General features: G+C 37.1%; 1 protein-coding gene across 3 annotated transcripts in view; it reads right to left on the bottom strand.

Annotated features, from left to right (window-relative positions):
* igl4v8 (immunoglobulin light 4 variable 8) overlaps window positions 1-12,297 on the bottom strand; it is a 74,860-nt gene that overhangs the window by 29,562 nt on the left and 33,001 nt on the right. The gene's annotated exons all lie outside the window — the stretch shown is intronic.

The raw sequence follows: 12,297 nt of genomic DNA, 5'->3' as shown, positions 1-12,297 counted from the left end.
TAAAATACACAATAATGCAGCATGAAACTGAAATATTAGAACAGAAACAATACGTGTATTTGTATGAACACATCATTGTAGAGATAAAATATGAAGCAGTGTCTGACCTTGAGTCCAGAGGATCAGTGTCCAGATGAAGACGGGGATCAAAGTCATGGTAGCTGTGGGTGAAGTTTCTGTAGCAGCAGCTCTCAGTCATGAAGTGTGAAAGTCACAGCGCTATAAACACTCCCAGAGCACTGAAGCATGTGCTGCTAATGCAAAGTGTCCTCTAAGTATGGAAACATCTTTACCACATTCCCCCAATCTTACTGTCATTCTCACACTCAGTCACAATGGGGATTTCTTTAAAAATATTAAACCTGAACTTCTGTCATTTCTCTATGTGCACTTCTAATGTGCACGTAGAGAAATTACAGAATTTCAGGCTTTAACGTTAATTCCATAAGGATTCAAACTGACTACAGAGGAGATTTCAAGGAGACCAGCATTATAACATTATTATTTACTATCTTTATGTGTACAGTTTTGTGTGATGGAGTGTGTAGTGTGCTGTGATAAAGTGTGTACAGTGCGGTGTGATGAAGTGTTTACAGTATAGTGTGATGGAGTGTGTAGCGTGCTGAAATGGAGTGTGTAGTGTGGTGTGATGGAGTGTGTAGTGTGGTGTGATGGAGTGTGTAGTGTGGTGTGATAGAGTGTGTACAGTGTGGTGTGATGGAGTGTTTGCAGTATTGTGTGATGGAGTGTGTGTAGTGTGGTGTGATGGAGTGTGATGGAGTGTAGTGTGGTGATGGAGTGTAGTGGTGTGATGGAGTGGGTGTGATGGAGTGTGTACATTGTGGTGTGATGGAGTGTGTGTAGTGTGGTGTGATGGAGTGTGTAGTGTGGTGTGATGGAGTGTGTACAGTGTGTGATGGAGTGTGTACAGTGTGGTGTGTTGGAGTGTGTAGTGTAGTGTGATGGAGTGTGTACTAATATTCTACTATTCTTAATGTTTAATCTGATTTCAGGCAAACAGCCTCTAACTCTGTAAATGCTGTTTTCTACTTCTTTGTTATTAGAAATATGTAGAATGGTATCACTCTGATATCACAAACTTTACTGCTCACATTGGGTGCATTTATAGGAAATGTGTCTGTTGTATGGAAACTCTAGAAATGTAGGCTGTATAGTGAACATGATTCTTTAAATTGATGCAGAGTTGAAATAATCAGGACAAATGTAGTGATGAGTGGGAAAGTGATTTGATAATAAAGTGAAAGGCACCTTTAGCAGCTCTGCAGCTGTTCTAAGATCATTGTCTGTTTCTGAGTCAGAGCTCATCCTCTAAAGCTGAGGGAGGTTTTTGTACATCACTTTAACACTGTGTGTACAGTCTGCTCTCACTCTGACAGTAATATTCTCCTGCATATTCAGACTGAACTCCAGAGATTTTTAGGTAACATTTTCTTACATTAGATTTAATGCCACTGAAACGTTCTGGAACCCCAGTGCACTGGTGAACATCATAATAGATCAGGAGATCAGGAGCTTTTCCAGGATTCTGCAGGTGCCACTGAATATCAGCAGAAACATCCTGACTGGATCTACAAAAATAAATGAGTCTCATGGTGAGTGAGGTGTCCCAGTGTTCCCAACAGACTAAAGGCACTGTCCATGACACACACCAAACAGACATTAATCAGACCCTGAAACACAAAACCTAGAAAGTTCACCACTAAGGTACAGGACTGTTGGAGCTCCACTGCAACCAGCAGGAAATGAACTGATTGATCTGAACTGATTTTGTAACCAAAGCTGAAATTTTATTGCCAGTGTATAAGATGTGTCATGTCAAGAATCTCCTCTGAACAGACCAAACATCTTCAAGATTCAAACCTATTTTTATATATTTTATGTTTTTTTTTATCTGTCTGCTAAGAAAATATTCTACTGTACCTAATGCTATATGCTCAAAATATTCTAAAAGATGATAAAGCCCTGTATTAAATAATCACAGCTGATCCTAATTAATTAGTTGTTTTTGACCAGGAAAGCAACAAGGTTATATTGAATTTGTGTTTTGGGCCTCAAAAGTTCTAAAGAACAAAATATTAAATGCACAAATCCCAGTAACAGAGTCAAATCTTATCACTAATCCATCATTTGGTGTTATTTCTCCTCCTGTCTTTTTCAGTGTATAGCACACTGTGCTCAGGATTAAGTGTGTGTGTGTGTGTGTGTGTGTGTGTGTTCACTGTAGTGTAACAGAGGTTTTTGTACGACGGTTTCATTAGAATGTATCACTGTGGTGGACTTTTGGTGGAGGAACAAAACTCAGCATCAGTAAGTCACTTTTACTTCTAAAATTCTTCATTTTATACAAAATTATGTACACAAATAAATAATTACATATTACATAATTCATCATTAATTAGTTCCAAATAATCCCACTTTAATTATAATTTGTGTAGTTTACAGTAATAAGTTGGGAGTAACTCTAAACTTTCTGTAGTAAAATGAATAAGAAACGTGTGAATGTAAATAAATGAACATGTAATAAATCTCCAGTGTGTTTGTGTTGGTGAGTGGAAACCTGCTCACTGGTTCATATCTGCAGTATTGTGTACATTATTCTGAAGTCTCTGTGCTGATGGAAAATACAGACAAATGCTGCTGTGTGTTTGTGTTAAATAGTGAACATTTCTGTTATGAGATCCATTTTTTACTATCACACAGGGAGCACTTTCTATGACACATCAGTAAGAAGTGACTAAAACAGAATAAAGCTGATTGAAGTCTGAGTCGCTCCACAATATAACGAGTAGCTCGTAAATGTTCTACTTCTGATTAAATCTACGTGACTGCAGTGATGTGAAGAAGCAGTAATAAGGAAATGGTGTCCAAGTGTGTAAATGTGTGTGTTTTGTGTTTTACAGAGGGTCCCACTGTGAAGCCCTCCGTGTCTCTGCTCCATCCATCGTCTCTGCAGCTCTCTGAGGGACCGGCCTCACTGCTCTGCCTGCTGTCTGCCTACTCTCCACAGGGGGCGACGGTGAGCTGGACAGTGGACGGCTCAGTGGTGAATGAAGGGGTTCTAACCAGTCCTGAAGAACAGAAGAAGGACGGTTACACACGCAGCAGCACCCTGACCCTCAGCAAAGCGGTCTGGGAAAAGGGGGAGGAGTTTGTCTGTACCGTCTCCCATGACAGTGTCAATCATCCGGTCACGTTCAGAAAGAGCCAGTGTGAAGACTAACAGCTCCAAGATAGAATTAAACACTGAGCTGCTCACACATCCATCTACAATAGAGTTTCAATTCTACACAATGCTGATATTCCTGTCTTTACTCTCTTCACTGTCCTGTTGCTCTTCCTGTAGTTTTGCTCTGCTGAAATAAAGCTTCATTTTGGACATTGGGTGTGTTTTATTAGAGTTAGTAGTCATTATCAGTGTGATGAGAGAGTGTGTTTAGCTGTACATTCAGTGCTGTGTGTTGTGCTTCAGTGAGTTTGGCTGAAGGAAGTTGAACATCTGGTGAAAGTGGTGCTCTATTTTGGGAGAAAGAGGATCATTCAGCCGTCTTCATGTAAATCTCCCTCTCATTTCACTGCTCTGTGCTACTGAGTGAAAGGAACCATTTAAACATAAATATGATCTAATTATTTTGATAGTATTTCGAACAGCATGGAAGGAGTGTCTCCATAGTGTTTAAAAAGCACTTAGTGATGATAGATCAATATGTCTTTCTACATTTACAGTCGATATTAAGCATAATTAATTTTTTTTTCTTCAATACAAATAGAAGCACCACACTAGCATTCACACACTCAACAGCCAATGATGATTAAAAAAAAGACTCTAAATTTATAGTAAGACAATTTAATAATTTAATAAATATCATACTCTATTCCAGGGGTGTTAAACTTAATTACAAAGGGGGGGCAAAACTCAAAGCACACTTTAGGTCGCGGGCCGAACAGGATTTATTGAACACACTAAAACAAAATGTTTTTTGAACATAAATATGAATAAAAACAGACAGGAATATTATTCCAGAATAAATCAACTTAAACTTTAAATAACTTAAAATATTTTGCTCTCCATAAAAATATCTCCTGTTAAAATTATACAAGTTAGAAATATGAACATGTGAAAAAACCCTGAAAAAATAAATAAAAACTCTTTTAAGTAAACATTAAAATAACAACAAATCAGAACAGATTTCTTTGCTCTTATGCCATTAAAGAATAAAACTTAAATAAACTTAAACTTTAAATAACCTAAAATATTTTGCTCTTCATAAAAATATCTCCAGTCAAACACCAGACCTTCATCATGCAGCTCTTCAGAAACTCTCCCTCGGGCTGATGTGACTCTGATCTCCTCTGCTTTCACACCAGCTTCACTTTGTGATTTTCCTCTGGTGAAAAACTTCTGCTGAAATGTCAGATTCTTCTTTAACTCTTCTGCATTCTGTATCTTCTGCTCTGCATTTAGGTTTTTTAGCTAATCCTGATGTTTTGTCTCGTAGTGCCGTCTTAGATTCAATTCCTTAATTACAGCCTCATTCACTCCACAAATAAGACACACGGGTTTACCGGCAGTGTCAGTTAACATCTACTCAGAATCCCATTGGTTTTCAGAAACAACTTTTATCTTTACCATTGTGAGGGGCTTCACAGTAACATTACAGTAGTGTAAAATACATCAACAGAAGCTTAACTTGATTGACGGTGGAATGTTCCCAGGTAGCCTAGCGTTCGGCAAGGCAGCTGAAGCGCTGCATTATGGGACCTGTAGTTTGTGTTATCAGCATTTCATATTGCCGGACCATTAATAACTGTAATAATAATAAAACTATATAAAAGGATCTTGTGGGATGAATACAATTGTAGATTGGGCCAGATGTGGCCCGCAGGCCTTGAGTGCTCTATTCGTACAGTCTGCATATAAATGGATGGCTCACCAATAAAGATTTTTGTTATACATGTTTGGGGCTATTGATATTGATTTGACATTCATATTGATGACCAGGTAGCCAGACAAGCTATTGTTTTACACTCATGACCATTCATATTATTGTCCGGCCATTCCAATCTCAACAATTCACACACACACACACACACACACACACACACACACACACACTTTTCAAGCATTTCTTTTATAAAAACAAACAGGCAATAAACATATAACATTGTATAAAAGTATAAATATAGGTAAAATTACAGATGTAGGCTCAGATTTTCCATCTCCATGCAGATCTCCAAGATTCTGTTGTTACTCTGCCCCCAAGAAAATCTTCCTCATTGCTGCTTTGTGCAAATCTCGGATAAAACAACTTATTTGACTGTTAATGTTTTTTTTTCTTTGTTTTCTTTTTTTTTTTTTTGTAAAGAGGTTATACAGAGTAAAAAAACTAAGAACTCGCCCACATGGAGAATAAAAACCTCCCATATATCGTTAGAATCCTGCACTCATTGCCTACATTTTCAGCATAAACAGCTGTTTGTGCAGAACCGAGAGCTGCATCCACTTCCTGGTGTTTCACAGTGCACGTGAACCTGCACCTCTCTTTGACCACTAAGAGTTTTTAAAAAGTAATAAAACTAAGACCTTAACCACATAGGAAATAAAAACTTCCATATATCGTTAGAATTCTGCATTTATTAGCTACATTTTCCATCAATAATTTTGTTGCAATAATGCTATTGGCTGAAAATAAAAGGTTTGAAATTATAGGTGGTGCATAACAAAATGTCACAACACCTGCAAATACAGTGTATGCTCAATCCTGAGATTCCGCCTTTCTTTGATTGTTGTTTTTTTTATTGGGTCATTTAGTGGGTTAAACTCATTTGTTTTGAAACACTATATTCTACAAGCCATATTTGTTTTGTTTTTTATCACAAAGATGAAATTTTTCAGAAACATATACAAACTATACAACCCTGAAGTACTGTGACTTAGACAAAACAATAACCATCTAAATTACAACACTATTGTTTGGTTGGAGCAAAAATGCTTTACGGCATGTTGTTCAGTGGAGCCTTATCTTTTCTAAATAACCAGGATTAGCAGCAGTGGATGTGTTTGTGACTTGTTATTACAATAATTATGTAAGTAGTGCATTTTTTTATGCATGTTGTTTGTGTGTACTGCTTACACAAATTCAACAAATACATTCGTTATACGTTTTCCATACGAAATCGCTGCTTAAGGCTTAGAGCTTTAGAATAAAGTATAGTTAGTCATGGTTACTGTTGTCCCTTTCTATTTAATCTATTGCTAAACATTAACACCTGATAACAATGGGATATCGGTCGCCTGGTGCGGCGCTGAAGGCTAAGGGGTTAAAAACATATTTGTTGAGTCAAACCTTATGTTAATAGGTTTCTCTCAGGAAAAAGAGGTAAAGGAGCAGATCTGGAGGGATCATTGTTATAGTTTACTTTATTTTACTATTTGACTTGACCTATAAACTGTTTTATTTAACTGGGATGTATGGATATCCCCCTCCACCCCCACTTTCATGCGTTCATTCAAGTTTTTTGTCAGTGACACACACACACACACACACACACACACACACACACACACACACACACACACACACACACACACACACACACACACACACACACACACACACACACACACACACACACACACACACACACACACACACACACACACACACACACACACACACACACACACACACACACACACACACACACACACACACACACACACACACACACACACACACACACACACACACACACACACACACACACACACACACACACACACACACACACACACACACACACACACACACACACACACACACACACACACACACACACACACACACACACACACACACACACACACACACACACACACACACACACACACACACACACACACACACACACACACACACACACACACACACACACACACACACACACACACACACACACACACACACACACACACACACACACACACACACACACACACACACACACACACACACACACACACACACACACACACACACACACACACACACACACACACACACACACACACACACACACACACACACACACACACACACACACACACACACACACACACACACACACACACACACACACACACACACACACACACACACACACACACACACACACACACACACACACACACACACACACACACACACACACACACACACACACACACACACACACACACACACACACACACACACACACACACACACACACACACACACACACACACACACACACACACACACACACACACACACACACACACTTTTCAAGCATTTCTTTTATAAAACAAACAGGCAATAAACATATAACATTGTATAAAAGTATAAATATAGGTAAAATTACAGATGTAGGCTCAGATTTTCCATCTCCATGCAGATCTCAAGATTCTGTTGTTACTCTGAAGAAAATCTTCCTCATTGCTGCTTTGTGCAAATCTCGGATAAAACAACTTATTTGACTGTTAATGTTTTTTTTTCTTTGTTTTCTTTTTTTTTTTTTTTTGTAAAGAGGTTATACAGAGTAAAAACTAAGACCTTAACCACATAGGAAATAAAAATATATCTTTAGACAGCTTAAAGTGTGTAGTTTTAGAATAAGTCGAATAATATATAATATATAATAAGTGAAATAAAAAACATATGTTTCCAATGAATATAAATCATGTGAAACCAAGTAGAGGCACAGATTAATGAGCTGTGAGCGGACACAATCGCTATACATGCTATATGTATAATGCATGATAACAAATATATATTGTTCAAGTGTATTCATCAAAATACTGAAAATATATTGTTTGATTATTTTGAGGAGTGTGGCTGCATCATGCCTTCACTGGAAACTCACATGGTAGAGGATTTTGAGTTCGACCGAGAATCATCCTGAGTAAGTACATATTTTATATTTTCTTAAATTAAATGGAGTGTGTTCAGATTAATGATTGAAATGGAGTTTGTTCAGTTTAATGACTAAATGGAGTGTGTTCAGATTAATGATTGAAATGGAGTGTGTTCAGATTAATGATTGAAATGGAGTTTGTTCAGTTTAATGACTAAATGGAGTGTGTTTAGATTAATGATTGAAATGGAGTTTGTTCAGTTTAATGACTAAATGGAGTGTGTTCAGATTAATGATTGAAATGGAGTTTGTTCAGTTTAATGACTAAATGGAGTGTGTTCAGATTAATGATTGAAATGGAGTTTGTTCAGTTTAATGACTAAATGGAGTGTGTTTAGATTAATGATTGAAATGGAGTGTGTTCAGATTAATGATTGAAATGGAGTTTGTTCAGTTTAATGACTAAATGGAGTGTGTTCAGATTAATGATTGAAATGGAGTTTGTTCAGTTTAATGACTAAATGGAGTGTGTTTAGATTAATGATTGAAATGGAGTGTGTTCAGATTAATGATTGAAATGGAGTTTGTTCAGTTTAATGACTAAATGGAGTGTGTTCAGATTAATGATTGAAATGGAGTGTGTTTAGATTAATGATTGAAATGGAGTTTGTTCAGTTTAATGACTAAATGGAGTGTGTTTAGATTAATGATTGAAATGGAGTGTGTTTAGATTAATGATTGAAATGGAGTGTGTTTAGATTAATGATTGAAATGGAGTGTGTTCAGATTAATGATTGAAATGGAGTGTGTTTAGATTAATGATTGAAATGGAGTGTGTTCAGATTAATGATTGAAATGGAGTGTGTTCAGATTAATGATTGAAATGGAGTGTGTTCAGATTAATGATTGAAATGGAGTGTGTTTAGATTAATGATTGAAATGGAGTTTGTTCAGTTTAATGACTAAATGGAGTGTGTTTAGATTAATGATTGAAATGGAGTGTGTTCAGATTAATGATTGAAATGGAGTTTGTTCAGTTTAATGACTAAATGGAGTGTGTTCAGATTAATGATTGAAATGGAGTGTGTTCAGATTAATGATTGAAATGGAGTGTGTTCAGATTAATGATTGAAATGGAGTGTGTTTAGATTAATGATTGAAATGGAGTTTGTTCAGTTTAATGACTAAATGGAGTGTGTTTAGATTAATGATTGAAATGGAGTTTGTTCAGTTTAATGACTAAATGGAGTGTGTTTAGATTAATGATTGAAATGGAGTTTGTTCAGTTTAATGACTAAATGGAGTGTGTTCAGATTAATGATTGAAATGGAGTGTGTTCAGATTAATGATTGAAATGGAGTGTGTTCAGATTAATGATTGAAATGGAGTTTGTTCAGTTTAATGACTAAATGGAGTGTGTTCAGATTAATGATTGAAATGGAGTGTGTTCAGATTAATGATTGAAATGGAGTTTGTTCAGTTTAATGACTAAATGGAGTGTGTTTAGATTAATGATTGAAATGGAGTGTGTTCAGATTAATGATTGAAATGGAGTGTGTTCAGATTAATGATTGAAATGGAGTGTGTTCAGATTAATGATTGAAATGGAGTGTGTTCAGATTAATGATTGAAATGGAGTTTGTTCAGTTTAATGACTAAATGGAGTGTGTTCAGATTAATGATTGAAATGGAGTTTGTTCAGTTTAATGACTAAATGGAGTGTGTTCAGATTAATGATTGAAATGGAGTGTGTTCAGATTAATGATTGAAATGGAGTGTGTTCAGATTAATGATTGAAATGGAGTGTGTTTAGATTAATGATTGAAATGGAGTTTGTTCAGTTTAATGACTAAATGGAGTGTGTTCAGATTAATGATTGAAATGGAGTGTGTTCAGATTAATGATTGAAATGGAGTGTGTTCAGATTAATGATTGAAATGGAGTTTGTTCAGTTTAATGACTAAATGGAGTGTGTTCAGATTAATGACTGAAATGGAGTGTGTTTAGATTAATGATTGAAATGGAGTGTGTTTAGATTAATGATTGAAATGGAGTGTGTTCAGATTAATGATTGAAATGGAGTTTGTTCAGTTTAATGACTAAATGGAGTGTGTTTAGATTAATGATTGAAATGGAGTTTGTTCAGTTTAATGACTAAATGGAGTGTGTTTAGATTAATGATTGAAATGGAGTTTGTTCAGTTTAATGACTAAATGGAGTGTGTTTAGATTACATTTACATTTACATTTACATTTACATTTACATTTACATTTACATTTACATTTTCATTCACATTTATGGCTGTTGGCAGATGCCATTATCCAGAGACTTACAACTGAGCAGGGGATGGTTAAGTGGCAGCTCGGTGTTGATGGGATTTTAACCTGTGACCTTCCGATCCAAGCCTTAACCACTGAGCTACCACCTACTTGACTAGGACATCTTATTTAAGTCCTTAGCTCTGTGTTGTGTGATGTCTCGTTATGTTGTGTAATGTCACACCGGGGTTCTGGAGAAACGTTGTCTCGTTTCACTTTGTGAATATATGGTTGAAATAACAAAAAGGTTCTTTCGAAGAAGCAGCATGTTGGCAGTGAGTAAACACACACTTTCAATGTCTAGATTCTTGTGGGACTTATATAATTTCATAATGTTTTATCAGTCTACAAAAAGACTGGAGGAATTATTCTCACTTCAGCTCCACACAGTCATACAGTATATTATAGATTTCTCATTAATGCATCAGCATTTTTACTCACTGAGGCATTATGGGTAAAACATGTACAACTGCAGATCTACATTTTGTGTCTTTTCAGCTTTTAGTTTGTATATTTGTGTCTTACACTTGCTGCATCTTCAGTTTTGACTGATTCATCTCAGTGTTTCTGAAGAAAAATCAGTAAAAAGGAATAAAAGCAGGCAGAAAGTGTGTGTAGAGATCAGCTGATGTGAACAGAAGTTGGTGTTGTGTAGCTGTTTTGTAATAAGATGTGTAAATGTGTAAATGCGGAAAGGGAGCTGCAAACAAACTTTATTAAACAAAAGGCAGGAAGTATACACACAGATAGCGCATCTCTATTCCTGTGAACGAAAAAACGTGTTATGAAATCCACAACAGGCGCTGGGAAGAAGGCGTGGCAGCAGAGAGGAATGCGGTGCTGAGCGTGACGAGAAACAAAACACCTGCGTAGCAGGATAGTCAGACCAGAGTCCGGGAAAAGGGATAATAGTGAGCCTGGGAAGAAGTGCAGTCCACGCCAGTGAGAGAGAGAGAGAGAGAGAGAGAGAGAGAGAGAGAGAGAGAGAGAGAGAGAGAGCGTCCGAGGCGAGGCATGACGAAGGGATACATACTACGTGGAGGGCATGAACATGCAATAACCGACAGGGAGTGGGGGCGAGTGAGCGGTTTATATGGAGGCAGGGATGAGTGAATAATGTGCTTCAGCTGTGCGTGATGCGCGCTGCACGCTTGGGAGCGCGCAGAGGCAATGGCAGCCTCTGAAGGAGGCGTGGCAGGTGGATTCCTGACAAAATGATGGAGAGAGCAGTGAGTTTAGAGCAGCAGAGATTTTATTTACAGACACTGAACCTGTTTGTATCAGTGTGGATCACTTTTAGTAGAGGAACCAAACTGTCTGTGGGCCGTAAGAAACCTGTTTACTAATGACTGAAATGGATTGTGTTCAGATAAATGACTGAAATGGAGTGTGTTCAGATTAATGACTGAAATGGAGTGTGTTCAGATAAATGACTGAAATGGAGTGTGTTCAGATTAATGACTGAAATGGAGTGTGTTCAGATTAATGACTGAAATGGATTGTGTTCAGATAAATGACTGAAATGGAGTGTGTTCAGATTAATGACGGAAATGGAGTGTGTTCAGATAAATGACTGAAATGGAGTGTGTTCAGATTAATGCGGAAATGGTGTGTTCATATTAATGACTGAAATGGAGTGTGTTCAGATTAATGACTGAAATGGAGTGTGTTCAGATTAATGACTGAAATGGAGTGTGTTCAGATTAATGACTGAAATGGAGTGTGTTCAGATTATTGACTGAAATGGAGTGTGTTCAGATTACTGCCTGAAATGGAGTGTGTTCAGATTATTGACTGAAATGGAGTGTGTTCAGATTAACGACTGAAATGGAGTGTGTTCAGATTAATGACGGAAATGGAGTGTGTTCAGATAAATGACTGAAATGGAGTGTGTTCAGATTAATGACTGAAATGGAGTGTGTTCAGATTAATGACTGAAATGGAGTGTGTTCAGATTAATGACTGAAATGGAGTGTGTTCAGATAAATGACTGAAATGGAGTGTGTTCATATTAATGACTGAAATGGAGTGTGTTCATATTAATGACTGAAATGGTTCAGATTAA

This window comes from Silurus meridionalis, chromosome 10 (assembly GCF_014805685.1).
Source record: "Silurus meridionalis isolate SWU-2019-XX chromosome 10, ASM1480568v1, whole genome shotgun sequence".
Lineage (NCBI taxonomy): Eukaryota > Metazoa > Chordata > Actinopteri > Siluriformes > Siluridae > Silurus > Silurus meridionalis.
This window is presented reverse-complemented; position numbering and strand designations above follow the sequence as displayed.